This window comes from Ostrinia nubilalis, chromosome 26 (genome assembly GCF_963855985.1).
Source record: "Ostrinia nubilalis chromosome 26, ilOstNubi1.1, whole genome shotgun sequence".
NCBI lineage: Eukaryota > Metazoa > Arthropoda > Insecta > Lepidoptera > Crambidae > Ostrinia > Ostrinia nubilalis.
Genome location: NC_087113.1, coordinates 9,912,535 through 9,927,469, shown reverse-complemented (window position 1 = coordinate 9,927,469; position 14,935 = coordinate 9,912,535).

Here is a 14,935-nt window from a genome sequence, read left to right as displayed (position 1 = left end):
GGCAAGGCTAGTATATTTTAGCTATTTTCATAGTATAATGTCATACGGCATATTGTTGTGGGGCTCAGCCGCGGACATTGAAACTGTGTTTGTTCTGCAGAAGAGAGCAGTGCGGGCCATTTATAACCTTGGACCCCGATTTTCCTTGAAAGATTTTTTTAAGGAAATAAACATACTGACAGTAGCTTCACAGTTCATTTATGAAAACCTTTTATATGTCCGCAAAAATATAGAGCAATTCACGAAAAAGAGCGATTTGCATAACTTTGTAATACAATACAAGAAACAAAAATAAACTTGCCGTTCCAAATTTCAGATTGCATAAGATTGGTAATTCATTTATGGGAAAATGTATTAAATTCTTTAATAAATTACCACAAACTGTTGTAGAACTACCCATTCATAAATTCAAAGCACATATTAAAAGTACCTTAATGAAAAAGGGCTACTATAAAGTCGATGATTATTTAAAAGATAAAAATGTTTGGGATACGTTACTGCCTAGCTCGCATAAATATTTATAACATTGTACATTTTAAAGCATGTAAACCTTTGAAAAAGAGGCTGACAATAGTGACTGAGTTTCTTGCGCTGCTTCTTCTCAGCACTGGCCCATTTATTGTCCTGAAGCAGTGGTAGGGTTAATACTGGGACGTGTAAAAGTGCTTTTTTTTAAGCCTATTTACAGAAATAAATGAGTTTTAATGAGTTTTTTTTTAGTTTTTAGTTTTATTTCTAATAGTGTTTTTTCGAATAAAACTTTTTAATTCACAAAATTTATTTTTTATTTACAAAACACATTTAAATTAATTCTATTTTCATTATTCTGTTTAATAATAGGCAGATTTTAGAAAATTGCCATACAATAAAAAATAATTATAAAAATATCCTTGTTATTATCTTGCTCTCATGCAACTTTTAGCAGGTATTCAAGTTCGTTTACGTAACTTTTTTTTTTAACCATACAATGACGCTCCACCCTAGTGGGCAGGCCTCCCACTAGGTGGACCGACGATCTGGTGAGGGTCGCGGGAGGTGCCTGGATGCAAGCGGCGCAGGACCGGTCTTTGTGGAAATCCTTGGGGGAGGCCTTTGTCCAGCAGTGGACGTCTTTCGGCTGAAAAACGAAATAAGAGAGAGTCGCGCCTGCAGTGGAGACTAAATGATCTGATGATGATTTTTTTTCCAATTTACATAGTAAATGCATATTCTTCTCATATTTAAATCTTCATAGCTATTACTGAGTATATTTCTATTGTAATGCTCACCCGACCCCACATTAAGGACGATAACTTGTAGTACATACTTTAATGTGCCTTCATTCGCCGATAATACACTAAAGTGGTAATGATTAGCCTAAAACTAAAGGCTAAATCACATCTTGGACCTAAGTACCTACTTACTGTTGAATGTAATACCTTTTCAGTATCTCTTAACTTTGTAACGAAAAGAATACGATATTTTACTACGAACTCCTCTTATAATCAACGCACAGCCCAAACCACTGGACGGATCGGGCTGAAATATTGCATGCAGGTAGATGTTACGACGTAGGCATCCGCTAAGAAAGGATTTAACGAAACTCCACCCCAAAGGGGGTAAAACGGGATCCACGCGTACGAAGTCGCGGGCGGCCGCTAGTCTTATAATAAATTCGTTGTGTGTTCCAAAATAATCAGCAGTACCCTGGGACTAAGTACTCAAACTTTAAAAGCCTAAATTTTTATGGCTTCACTGGTAGAGTTTCATTGGCATACAAACTGTAGAGCTTGAATAAATAAATAGAAGTTGCAGTGGTCGGAACGAGAGGTATTAGTCCCATACTCTCTAATGCTCGATGACAATGAAATGTATAGTTTTATAACAACATCGTATTTCATCTTTGAACAAAATCCAAAAGCTTTTTTTACTTGGGTAGCCCTTGGCTTCTTTCGCTGAATGTACATTTATTTTAATAAAGTACAACTTGAAAAAATAATTCTTCCAAACGAATTGGGCTTAATTTATTATTTTGTTCTTGTAGAACTGGCATAACTAATTAATTACATACAATCAAACAAACCTAACACATTTAAAAGGTAAATTATTAATCGCCCATTATTTATTGCGTATTGGCCAAAAATTAGAAGCGAATCCGTTAATTAATTAACTAATTAATAACACACCTACATGCATCCTAACATAAACATAATAAATCATACTTCAAGATCAGTTCTCAATGTAGCAAATGTAAAATGGTTATTAATTTAAATCGTAAATGTGTAGGTATGAGTAATAGAGGAAACGCCTCTGGGTCTGCTTGTTTTGGTAAAGATTAGTAATTTAGCACCTCTGGTAATATTAATATAATTATGTTCGCTGCATAGGCGGTGTATCAAGCTAAATATGTGGCATTTTATGTAGGGTGTTAGGTAAATGGGGTTTTAAGCCGACACTAGCCCATGTTAACACATGCATGTAAATGGTATGGTTAAGTCAGAAATTTGATAACATCATTTTTTTTATATTCATAAGAAATAAAATTTATAAAATCAGATTTGTATGAAAATTAAAAGAATTAAAATAATGATATCCATTTTCTGACTTCACCATACCATTTATTGACTGAAATGAATTGATTTATTACTGAGTAGATACTCAGTCACCATTTTCAGCCTCTTTTTCAGTCAATTTGTGTTGTCTGAAACATATATTATGTTCTTTGGTAATTAACAAACATACAGACCAATACACCTTAAAGTTCAAATCATTATAATTATCAACATTAATTAAAGCATTTTGTAACCATAATGCGTGTTCAGTATTACCATTAGCAAGTTATCTAAAATGACATTATCCGACTCTTTAGCATTATTTATGGACGCACAGAAAGTGATTTAATGGTGTAGATGATTACACGCATGTTTACTTGGGTAATTTGTTGCCCGACTGCAGAAAAGAGGACATTATGTACCTTAACTTAGTAAGTCCTCCTATGTGCTTCTGATTAATTTCGTTGCAGGTCCAATGACAGTTTAACTTTCCCCGGGACAAACTTTACCTTCACTGGTTGGGTTTTTATTGGTGGTCTAGCTGTAGATCCTGGCTACACAGGAGTTGCAGCGGTGGGAACGAGAGGTGGGAATAGTCCCGTGCTATGTGCCGTGCCATGTTCATTCACATGGAATTTTTTAGTATTTTAATTGAAGGTGCGTGTGGTACTAATTAATGCGAAAAGATATTTGCCTATGTAATCTGTTAGCTTTTCATGCCTAATCTATTAATACTAATTTTAGCTATTTGTCACGAAAATAAAACTTTAAGGAGGTGAAAACGGACATTAAAGTTTGCATGAGAAGTTTGTCAATTTCCCAAGTACCTAGGTAAGTAGGTTATACAGTGTGAGTCACGTTAAAGTGTACATATGAAAATAAATAAAACTAGACCTATTTTTATCGACAAAAAAGAGGTCAAAAATTTTTTGAGATTTTTTTTTAATTTTTTATAGATTATTTTTTCTTCCAATTACTTATTGTAAAGAAAACGTAATAACTTTTAAACTAAGCGGTGTATCCTGATAAAATAAAAACAGTAATAATGCTAAATAACAGGCGATACTAATAAAATACATAAAATACAAAACAAAGGCCAAAAAATAAAAAAAAATTATACTTTTTGAAAAAAAACTGCTTTTAAATTCGTGTTTATTTGGTTATTTGATAAATTTCTCCAAAAAATGCCCCTATAACAGGTGGTTTTTATTACTTTGTATTATTCTCTATCGTATTATCTTTGTAAAACCAAAAATCGCATGTCTCTATCCCTATCACAACATTTGCTATGATCGTTTGAACAAAGGCCTGCCACAACATTATTCTCCGCTACAGGTAGAGACGATTTTAATTTTTACTAAAATGCTTATTTTACTTCGAAATCTGTCGTTTTTATTTGAAATCTAAATTGTCTTAATCAAAATTACAAATCTAGAGCCATTTTCAGTTTCGTTGTTAACGAAGCGTTGAATGGCGCCCCGGGAGAGGCTTACTTCAAACGATCATTGCAAACGTTGTGATAGGGATAGAGACATGCGATTTTTGGTTTTACGAAGGTAATACGATAGAGAATAATACAAAGTAATAAAAACCACCGGTTATAGGGGCATTTTTTGGAGAAATTTATCAAATAACCAAAAAAATACGAATTTAAAAGAAGATTTTTTTCAAAAAGTATCATTTTTTATTATTTGTTGGCCTTTTTTGTGTATTTTATTAGTATCGCCTGTTATTTAACATTATTACTGTTTTTATTTTATCAGAATATACCGCTTAGTTTAAAAGTTATTACGTTTTCTTTACAATAAGTAATTGGAAGAAAAAATAATCTATAAAAAATTAAAAAAAAATCTCAAAAAATTTTTGACCTCTTTTTTGTCGATAAAAATAGGTCTAGTTTCATCTATTTTCATATGTACACTTTAACGTGACTCACACTGTATTTTTATTTGATAAAAAATACTTAAACCAGAATGGAACATCAGAGGTCAGTACCTAATAAAAAGTCTGACCAATTTCGCTGTTATTGTACTTATTAGGAGTTCATTATAACTGTAATTTAGTTATTTACTTTGAATCAAATAACGCATTTATCTCCGACATTGAAACACCAACCTATAGTTTAAACAGAATTAAATTTCCCACAAGTAAATATAAGTAAATAAGTACTAAATGGAAAACCGTGACCTATCAGAAAAAATGTAATTTGAACAGCGACCTTATAGCAAATTATATGGTAGCGTGCCAATCGGGGTTCAAGGTTCGGAGCCCGAACTGAGCGTTGAGGCGGCTAAATTATGTGCTACATATGGTTTTGTTAGTGTTAGATAGATAGCAGGTAGAAATCTGTGTGAATTTGGGGAATTAGCAACTTCAGTTTTATATGGAGACAGCCTATCTTAAACTGTCGATAGCACATCAAGTTAAATACTATAGCAACTTAGGTAGTGATAGTTGCCATTTAGAACACAAAAATGTAATAGTCCTACATGCGGTTGCTGTATTTACAAAAATGAAGAGCGTCGGAGAATTAATATTTCTTACAAAAACTTAATGGGTTGATAGGGGAGGAAAATATGTGTTGAGAAATCATAACTTCACGTTAAGAATGGTTATTTACAGCAATGCTCAACTTAAAAAATATGAAGACAACTATACAAAATTATAAATAATAAACAACTTGAAAAAGTCGAACTGCCTATGGCGGGAATAGAACCCACGACCTTTCACTTGCTGGGCGACTGCTCTTCCATCTGAGCTACTTAGACACAATTTATTTATTTATTTAAACTTTAATGCCAAAATAAATTTGTACATAAGGCGAACTTAATGCACTAAAGCATTCTCGACAGTGAGAAGCTACTATCGCTAAGAAATTTTAATAATTATACAAAAATAAAGCAATTCTTTGAGACTTTTTAGAGACTATAAGTCTTAATAAACCTATTTTAACTATTGCACTGTTTTGTCAGTTTCTATCAAATGATGACAGCGCCAAGTAGGAACGATATAAAAACAGTGCAATTAAGCTAACTAAAAAGTTATAAAGCTGTTTGCATTATTATGAATAAGGGTATTAAGTTAGTGTTCACAATAATTTGTAACTTATTCCATGAGATGCATCCTCAAAAGAGGCTTTATCTAAAATCCGGGTTTGCTCGTGCCCCGCCGAGGGAAAACCCGGCTGTCGTGACCCCGGACCCGGGCGAAGGTTGGCTAAATTGTCCTTACCTTCATGTAAAATTATCAAATTGCTTAAAAACTTAGTGTGGATATGTTTACGCTTGTGTGAATCAAAATTTCCAGCAGTAGGTATTTGTTTCTTGAAAATAAATTGTTGTAGTGTTTTTTTTACATTATTATCTACTTCGAATAATTTTCGGGTAATATGAAATCAAATCAAATCAAAAACATTTATTTCGTAGAAAGTGGTAACAAGATATTAAATAAGAACGGGTTCAGCACCTTCTGCCACTTATGTATATGTAAACGAACCAAAGTTGCTGACATAGCCCGACAGATTAGCAAGCTGAAGTGGCAATGGGCAGGGCACATAGTACGCAGAACTGACGGCCGATGGGGCAGAAAGGTTCTGGACTGGAGGCCACGTACCGGAAATCGCAGCGTGGGACGTCCACCTATAAGGAGGACCGACGACATCGTAAAGGAAGCAGGGAAGCGCTGGACGCAAGCCGCTACCAATCGATCACCATGGAAAGCATTGGGGGAGGCCTATGTACAGCAGTGGACGTCCTATGGCTGAGATGATGATGATGATGAATAGGTATAGACTCACAAGCATTGAGTATACCCAAAGCAACAGAAGTTAAAAGTATATTAAGGTTACATACCTATGTATTTAAATCCTTTAGCAGTTACCTAGTTACTGAAAAGTTTAGTTTAGGTCTAGCTAGAGCTTCAGTAATTGCTTATAGTAAACATAATATTAAAATTACCAGATAATCAAACCCATGTTTCCTTTTGCACTAATCAATTAAATAGTTCAAATCACCGTCTGAGCCTTCAATTAAGTTTTTTTGTTTATCGAATTAACAAATGCATAACGCATAAAATCAAGTCGTGACCTAAGAGCCTTGCAATAGCGCTAGTGTATTCGAAACAGTCATTTGTTTGATGAACACTAAATAAAACAATAGAATAGTTTGATTAACATTAGGGTACCGTAGTAAAATTGATTTTTGATTAGTTCATTCTATCGGTGATTTATATGAAATGAAATGAAATTATTTATTTGCAGAATGTGGTTTGCAGAATGCAAACATTAGATGTTACATAATGAAATGAAGCAGAACACATTCGCCAGATAAGAACCAGCATGCAAATGTTTTATACAAGTAAATTTATTATTAATTAAAATTTAAATAACATCTTATATCTTGGTTGAAACGTCAAAGTAATGGCGATAGCCAAAATTAGAAATTTTAAAACCGATGAAAAGTGGAGTAGGGTGTCTTGAGTGGAAACAAACGTAGTATAGAGGAGGCTACGTTTGTTCACGTCTCTACTTCAGGTTGCTTAGAAAAACAACATTTGTGATAGTTTTCTTTTTCACGGAGAAGAATAACCACGTACGAAAAAACGTCGAAGAGAAGCAGTTTCGCATTTTTTTGAGGGGGGCAAAGAACATAAGTTTCTTGCACGTGTTCTTCACGCGCTCATGGAGTGCAACAGCGTAGCAGAACAACGGGCTCAATTTCTCCGATCACCATCGTCGCTGCAGGAGGCCTGTAGCAGCCTAGACGGGCTGCTTGCCTTCTGGGGGATCTGGGGTGGTTGGAGTAGGAAGATAAACCACAAATCGCGCACAATGGCCCAATCATGAGGCTAAGTGCGGTTTCGATTGCCCTGCAAAACAAAACCAAGCTTCTTGTACTGACCACGATAAATAATATCTACATTGACACCACCCGTCAACACTGCCCAAATCATCCAATATCTCTCATCAGTGAACTATTAACATCATAATGTATAATTAATTCACCGATGCGCCGCGTTACGACGCGATGACTCGACGGTCGTGATAGGCCAGGCCTTGCCGCACTTGTCAAATTTGGATCGCTACGTGTGGGTAGGAGGATATGCGGACGATTGTGGTGCGAGCTTTTGAGCTTTCGAAGCTTTTACATGGTGATGGCAATTGTGATAACATAAGGTTCGAAAACAATGGAAAAAAAAATTTTTTATACCCGTTAAAGGGTTAGGTTCAGAGGCATTTCTTAAAAAAACTTAAAATAAATCTAGACAAATATTTTTTGTACGAAATGTTTCATTTGTTCTGAATCCATCCATACTAAGTATCTTTTACCATTTTACGTTCAAACCATTGCCATTGAAGTGAGGTCCAGGAATCAGATAGAAATCCACGCGGGCGATGCCGCGGTTAAAAGCTAGTTTAAAATATTTCAAAAGTGTAATTACCAACAAAAGACATCAACGAGCTAGAATTTTTACATTTGCATGATATTCAATTAATAATGATACTACTTTTTAATATTAAAAACATAATCGTATTTTTTGTAATATTTGCACATCTTATGTACGATAGAATGTGTTGGAAACTTCTCTTTTTATAACCATTTGTAACCGTATTCTGGCAAATAAATGATTTATTATTTATTATTATTATTACTTTTCAATTTTTTTTTAAATTTATAGATTTTTTGGTTACAAAATGCAATGAAAAACTATATTAGATGACACAGTCATTTACTTTAATGTATTGTACTGTATATTTTGTATGTAGAAGAAGAAACGTTACTGAAAACTAATTTATTTTGATAGTACATGCTTCACATTTTTGTTAGTTGTTGGAATATAAAGACCGCACCTCAATTTAGCGCGCGTGCAACGTTCATCTTTTTCTATCAGTTGATTCATTTTTAACATCGTTCGGAGCATTATAGTTCAAGTACAATGTTAAGTGTAACACGTAACAAATCCTTGGCAACACAATGGATTAGGGTTGTTATGGATATGTAGTTTCGGTTATGGATACGGTTACGGATATAGGAATAATGTTATACCGGTTTCGGTTACGGTTATTTTTTTATTTCGGATATCCGAAAGTTTCGGTTACGGTTACGGATATCTGTGCATTAGAATGCAATTTGCAACAGTTGTTCAACACGGTTATTTCATGGACGCACACTTTACATCAAATAAAAAGTAATAAAAAAGTAAAAATTGATACTAGATGGCATTATAAAGGTAAATGAGGCTGTTATGCCTTTACATATAATGCTATACAAAAAACAATTAACTGCCTATATCCGAAACTATCCGAAACTTTTGAATCGGTCACGATTACGGTTTCGGATATTTTTATTTAGGATATCCGAAAGTTTCGGTTACGGTTACGGATATCCAAAACATCCCTGCAATGGATGGTTGTACCATTTCCCGAAGAATTCGAATGATGAAACCGTTACATTCTTATTTGGGTCTTGATGAGAATTACTTCGCGAATTCTTCGCTTGAAATTCAGTAAATATCAAGGCAAAATATGAAATGGGATTTTATCAATTCGTTTTAGATGTACATGTACCTAATGTTTTACAAATAACTTGTGTATGAATTGATGAAGTGTAACGCCCGTATTCACAAACATTACTATGAGGTCTCACAGTGAGCGTGGACGCACAGGGTCACACACGAACCAATCACAGAGCTCTATTCAACGCTTTTGATTTGCTGCTTCACTTAAGCAAGCATCGTTTGTGAATACGCACAGAGTGCTGTGTGTGCACGCGCACTGTGAGTCCTCATAGTAATGTTTGTGAATACGTTAGTATCAATATTGCGATTGCGGACGCGATTTTTAAGAATCTTTTGACGTCATTTATTTTGGCTCCCACCATGTCTTAGTAGGTATTTACAACGATTCAGGATGTTCGAACAAGATCTATTTCGTGATAAGGCTGTGCCAACACCGGAGGTTAGGCACATCACGCGGGCCACGCCCAAGGCTGGGAAACATGTGGTTCTGGTGTTATTTTGATGGTAGAGCCTCCTTTGACCTTATTATGAATACGTCATTTAACATACCTGTAAAAATAGTGCACGTTAAAAATTTTTTGTATGGATGACAAGGCATGTAGGGTAAACCAGAGAGTGATTGCCCACTGGTAGTGATTTCCCGCTTTAAGAATAATATTGTCAGGTGCTGACTTTGAATCACTCTAGTTAGATTTGAATTTGCTAAGTAGATGGCTCCGAGATCAATGTACAGTAGATTTAAAATTTACAATAGGAAACACTAAAAAAAAACAGTTATGGCGGATTTTGTCAAGACGGGTGAAAATGTTACTCAAATAGGTAAAGACTTTAACAATTTTACTAAGGAATTACTTGCTTAGAGGTTAAATTTTTTTTGCAAGTTATTTAATATTCAACTAAAGGTGTAAAGTAATGATGAAATTATAAGTGTTTTCTCCATTATCAATGAAAATAACTGATAAAATTTGATTTCTAACGGTCATTTTAACGGTGGGTAATCACTGCACGTAAATCTGTATATTTTTAGTTATTGCCCACCGTCATTTCAGTTATTGCCATATGTTAATGTATAGTTATTGCCCAGGGAAATTATTATTAGAGTGTTGCCACCATGCAGAAGCAGTGTTTAAGTTGCTCATTGCTAGACTTGTTTTGCAATTTACAGGTATAAATATTGAAATGGCTTTTAATGTTTCATTTTCAGTATGCCAAAGACTCCAAAAGTTCAATATAGCATAGAAAATTTGCAAAAAGCTGTACAAGATGTATCCAACAATTTATCTACAAGATAAATTGCTGAAAAAATGGTTTGGCTTGAAAAAATTGATAAAAATTCAAACGAAAATACAAAAAATGAAAATCCTACGTTAAATCTACTAGTGAAAATGTTAATTGTAAGGAAATAAATACAACTTTAGGGAAGAATAACCAACAGCTAATTGAACATTCTGAGCAACCACTTAAACTGATATCAAAGAAGATAAAAAAATAAATACTTATAAAATTCAAATTTTTGCGTCATCTATGTTTTGAAGTAAATGATTCTGTCTCTACCGATTCTGACTCATCAACACCAGTTCAAGAAATATTTGATAATATGTTAATAAGGCCAAACGCAATTTATTTTGAAATTTTGAAGACTGTACTACTAGAATTTAAGTTTAATGTTTTGTTTTATTTCTTTACAGCCTATTTTGTCATTTTAAAATTGATTATTTTGTTTTAAGATACTGGGCAATTACTGTGCTTTGATGTGGGCAATTAGTGTAAGTAATGGGCAATGACTGTACTTTTTGGAGGATTTTAAATTTATTGCAATATTTTCTAAGTTACGTAAGTTTTAACTAAAAACTGTTAATATTATGTTTAACAGTTTATTGAGTTATAAGAAAAAAGTCATAAATGGTCGATAATTAAAATACTTTCTTTAATTTTTCATCTCAATGAGTTTGAAATCTTTAAGTGGGCAATAGCTATACGGTTTATTTGACCGCAATCGCACCTGGTGTTAAGTGAGATGCAGTCTAATATGGTCGGACTCAAAAGGAGAAATGTGGTTATGGTGTTATTTTGATGGTAGCTAAGCCTCCTTTGACCTTATTATGGGTTATGAATACGTCATGTCAGATGACATACCCATAATTATTGTGGAAGTTAAACAAAAACAACAAGGAGAAATCAAAGACATGGCTCGTGGTAACAAATTCCCCACATAATTTATGTTTACAGATGTATGTTCTGAGTTCTACCCTGGAGCATAACACATGCAGAATTAAAAAATGCCATTTCGGTAAAAAAATCATAACATTATCTGTATGCCTATCTGTGTGTTGAAAATTTTGAAGTAATAAACTGTTTCTTTCTTTCTTTTCTACATTATAAATTACATAACATCTATGAAATGTGACGAAAATTTTAAATTTGTACGATGCAAAAAGTCACAGTATTTTAGGTCAAGCCTCCCTTTTTTTTAGGGGAAAAAATGCATTGAATTGCATACCTACCCTGTGGGGTATGTGGGCTCACCAAGTCAGAAGGACAAAGGTATACCCACTAAAATACCCCGGTGCTCCGTCATTCGCCTTAAGTGGGAAGGAACTGTGGGATTCCGGACAAAGCCTTCACTACCACAGTCCCTCCCGACGATTGCCCGCCTACACGGCGGGCCCTACAGGCCCCCCAGGACGGGGGGCGACGGGAGCAGCTAGGAGCACACAGCTGTTCCCGTCCGACGGTAGTGGTGGCCTGTGCAATGCTGGCGAGGGCGCCCCCACGGTCCCGGCAAGCCTCCCCTAACCAGCGCGTGAGGAATGTAGATCAAATCCTCAATTTGCCTCTGGTAAATTACAGGGTTGAGCTGTAGCTCAACTTTGTGATGTGAACTTTGTCTGGGGGAAAGGTCGTCCGTCTATCCCGTTTTAGCTCAAATCGCGGTGCTTCAAAGCTCGAATTGCCCAATGAAAGATTCGTGGGAGGCGACATCCATAGTTTATTATGAAAGGTTACGTTTAGACAATACCGTGTCTAAGTCACAGTCGCAATCGTAATTCTATCCCTTATAAGAAATGTTTTAGATGATGAAATAATAATAGGGGGCTGGTGGGTTGCTATTATTGTGAACAATACTAATAATACGGTTTTAAAAGATTGCGTTTTGTTTTACAAAATAGCGCATCGTCAACACTTTGTCTGCTGATTTTGTTCCGAAGTGGTGATGGGTCAACTTATCTTTGGTTTTTAGTGTTCAACAAGGGTTATAGACTAGGTATCTCTTCATAGTGAAATATACGCTTGACAAAAATGATAAAATTAATAGAGCGTTTTAGACCTTGCTGTCTTATTTAGGTTTAGAAACCTTCGTCATCATCATTATCATTTCAGGCATAGGACGTCCACTACTGAACACAGGCCTCCCCCAATGATTTTCATGTTGATCTATTGGTAGCGGCCTGCATCCAGAGCCTTATTTAAAGTTAGAAGCCTAATGCCTGTTTTCACCATCAAATCCCTAATTTAAGTGACCCCTATGGTAACACATAACAGGAATTTTGTTTTCACAGGGGTCACTTAAAAATTAGGGATTGATGGTGAAAACGGACATTAGTTTTGATCAACTGCACAAGGATTCATTGTAATTAATTAGTTACCTACAGGATGTTTTCAGTCGAGATTCTTGTGTAATAATACCTCTTTACGACATATTATATTCTTTTGATTTACAATTGTTAAACTCCCTAGCCCTGAATTTTTTGCTGTCAGCTCATCGCATACCAAAAGTATTTCATAACAAGACGCGCTATTGTTAAAATTGACCTACTATAATGCTGCCCTATGCTATAGTAATACGCAGTGATCCATGCCGACAGTCTGTCTGTCTGTCACTCAGTAGCCGTACAGGTTGCAATCAACCTTTTGTAATTGTAGGTATACATAATAGCATATTAGGCATATCGACCTTGTGGCGTTACTATAACTTTAACTGGTGTTTTTGTATGGATTTTGACAGACTTTTGACGTTTGTTACGGTTAAAGTTAAGGTGGTGCAACTTAGCCTAAGATCAAGGTATGCACTATGCAGGTATCAAACTTATGTTTACTCAAATTATTACTTTATCGATAAATGAATTGAAATAAGGATTTTGCCATATGTTTGTCTCGAAGCGCTGGTAGGGCCCAAAAGATAAGGAGACATGTAAAGTGCCCCATAAGAGCTACCTTTTCTTTTTTTATTATTTACTATATTTTGACGTTCATAAGTGCCACTTGTGGTCTAAACTGAATAAATATTTTTGTTTTTGGATAGCTGCTGGCATTGGCAAATATGCTCACACAACCAGTGTCTCAAAAAGAACGTATTTCTTGGTTAACTGCCGACTAGGGCCTTAATTAGGCCTTAATCTTTTGCAAAAATACCACAGTCTAAACAGATATTAGCAATATTGCCGATTGTGCCATTTCACCATAGCACGGACATACATTCTTTAGCCAAGGCGCAGACCACCGACTATTACGGGACTATTCACACCTCTCGTTCCCACCGCTGCAACTCCTGTGTAGCCAGGATCTACAGCTTGACCGCCACAAAAACCCACTACCACCGACTTTTACTTGGCCGTTAGTTGGCTTGGACCTGATTCTAATTTGTATGAAGAATCTTCTTCTTTTTATTCGTTACGCTCTTGGCAGAGCGGTCGTGGTCACGTTGAGGCGTTGTTCACATCGGTTGTAGAGGCGGATACAACTCTCCGCACGATCTCCCTCCATCTCTCTCTATTGGCAGACTGTCTGGTGCAGTCAAATAAGCCGTCTCCCACTGCTGCTTTCACTTGGTCGGTCTAGCGCCATGAAGAATCGGCCGATACCAAATCGGTGTAATGTGCGCACTTTCATACATCCCCATACTGATCAACAGCCCAACCCAACTATCGGCCAACTAAAATAGGTGGTCTGCGCCTAGGTTTAGAATTAATTTTGTAAACACTTTCACGTGTAATATAATTTTACCTCGAAACAACATTATTTACGAGTTTATGTAAACTGTAACCTTTGTAAACGAAGCCGCGCGCAAATACTATAGATCTAGCGCTAAACTCAGTCCGTGCCTGAGGTATGGGAGTGGCACGGGAGTGGTGATATTGACATAAAATATGATGTGACAGACCATACAAATCTGAAGTATACAGGTGCAGGGTAGAAACGATATGTGATCTCACTTGATTAGTCAAAGTCAAAGTCAAAGTCAAAATTTCTTTATTTGTTTAGACTAATAAATAGTTCTTACAAATCGTCATATGCTCTTAAGGAGCCTCTACATGTCTCATAATCTTTTTACCCTACCAGCGCTTCGAGACCAACATTTGGCAAGTGCTGAGAAGAAGCGCCGCAACAAACTCAGTCACCACTGTCTGCCGGTTAATATAAATAAAGAGAAATAGTAGTAGTAGGTACATTCGATTCAGGAGCAGTTCACTGAATTTACCATGCATTCTTGTATGGTGTATCATAAGAATGGGTACCTACACAAGATTGTGTGGTATATTAAACAAAGTAGTGACGTGCTAATATCTAGACTTACATATTAAGGTACTAGTAGAAATGACTCGCATACATAAATTTGAATAACTTGGATTGACCTTGGATTATTTCTAAACCATACAACATATCCAAAACTTGGTTACTGATCCTGGAAGTGCTTCACAAGCTCTATCCAACAGTACCAATAGTAGGATACAAAATAAACTGGACCTATCCGAAAATGCAATGTTTCCAGCTTTCATACATTTGGTAAAACCACATAATATTAAAAACTATACAAGTTATTAAAAAACTGGTTACTGATCATGAAAGTGCCGCACGAGCTCTATCTAATGGTACCAATAGTAGGTTAC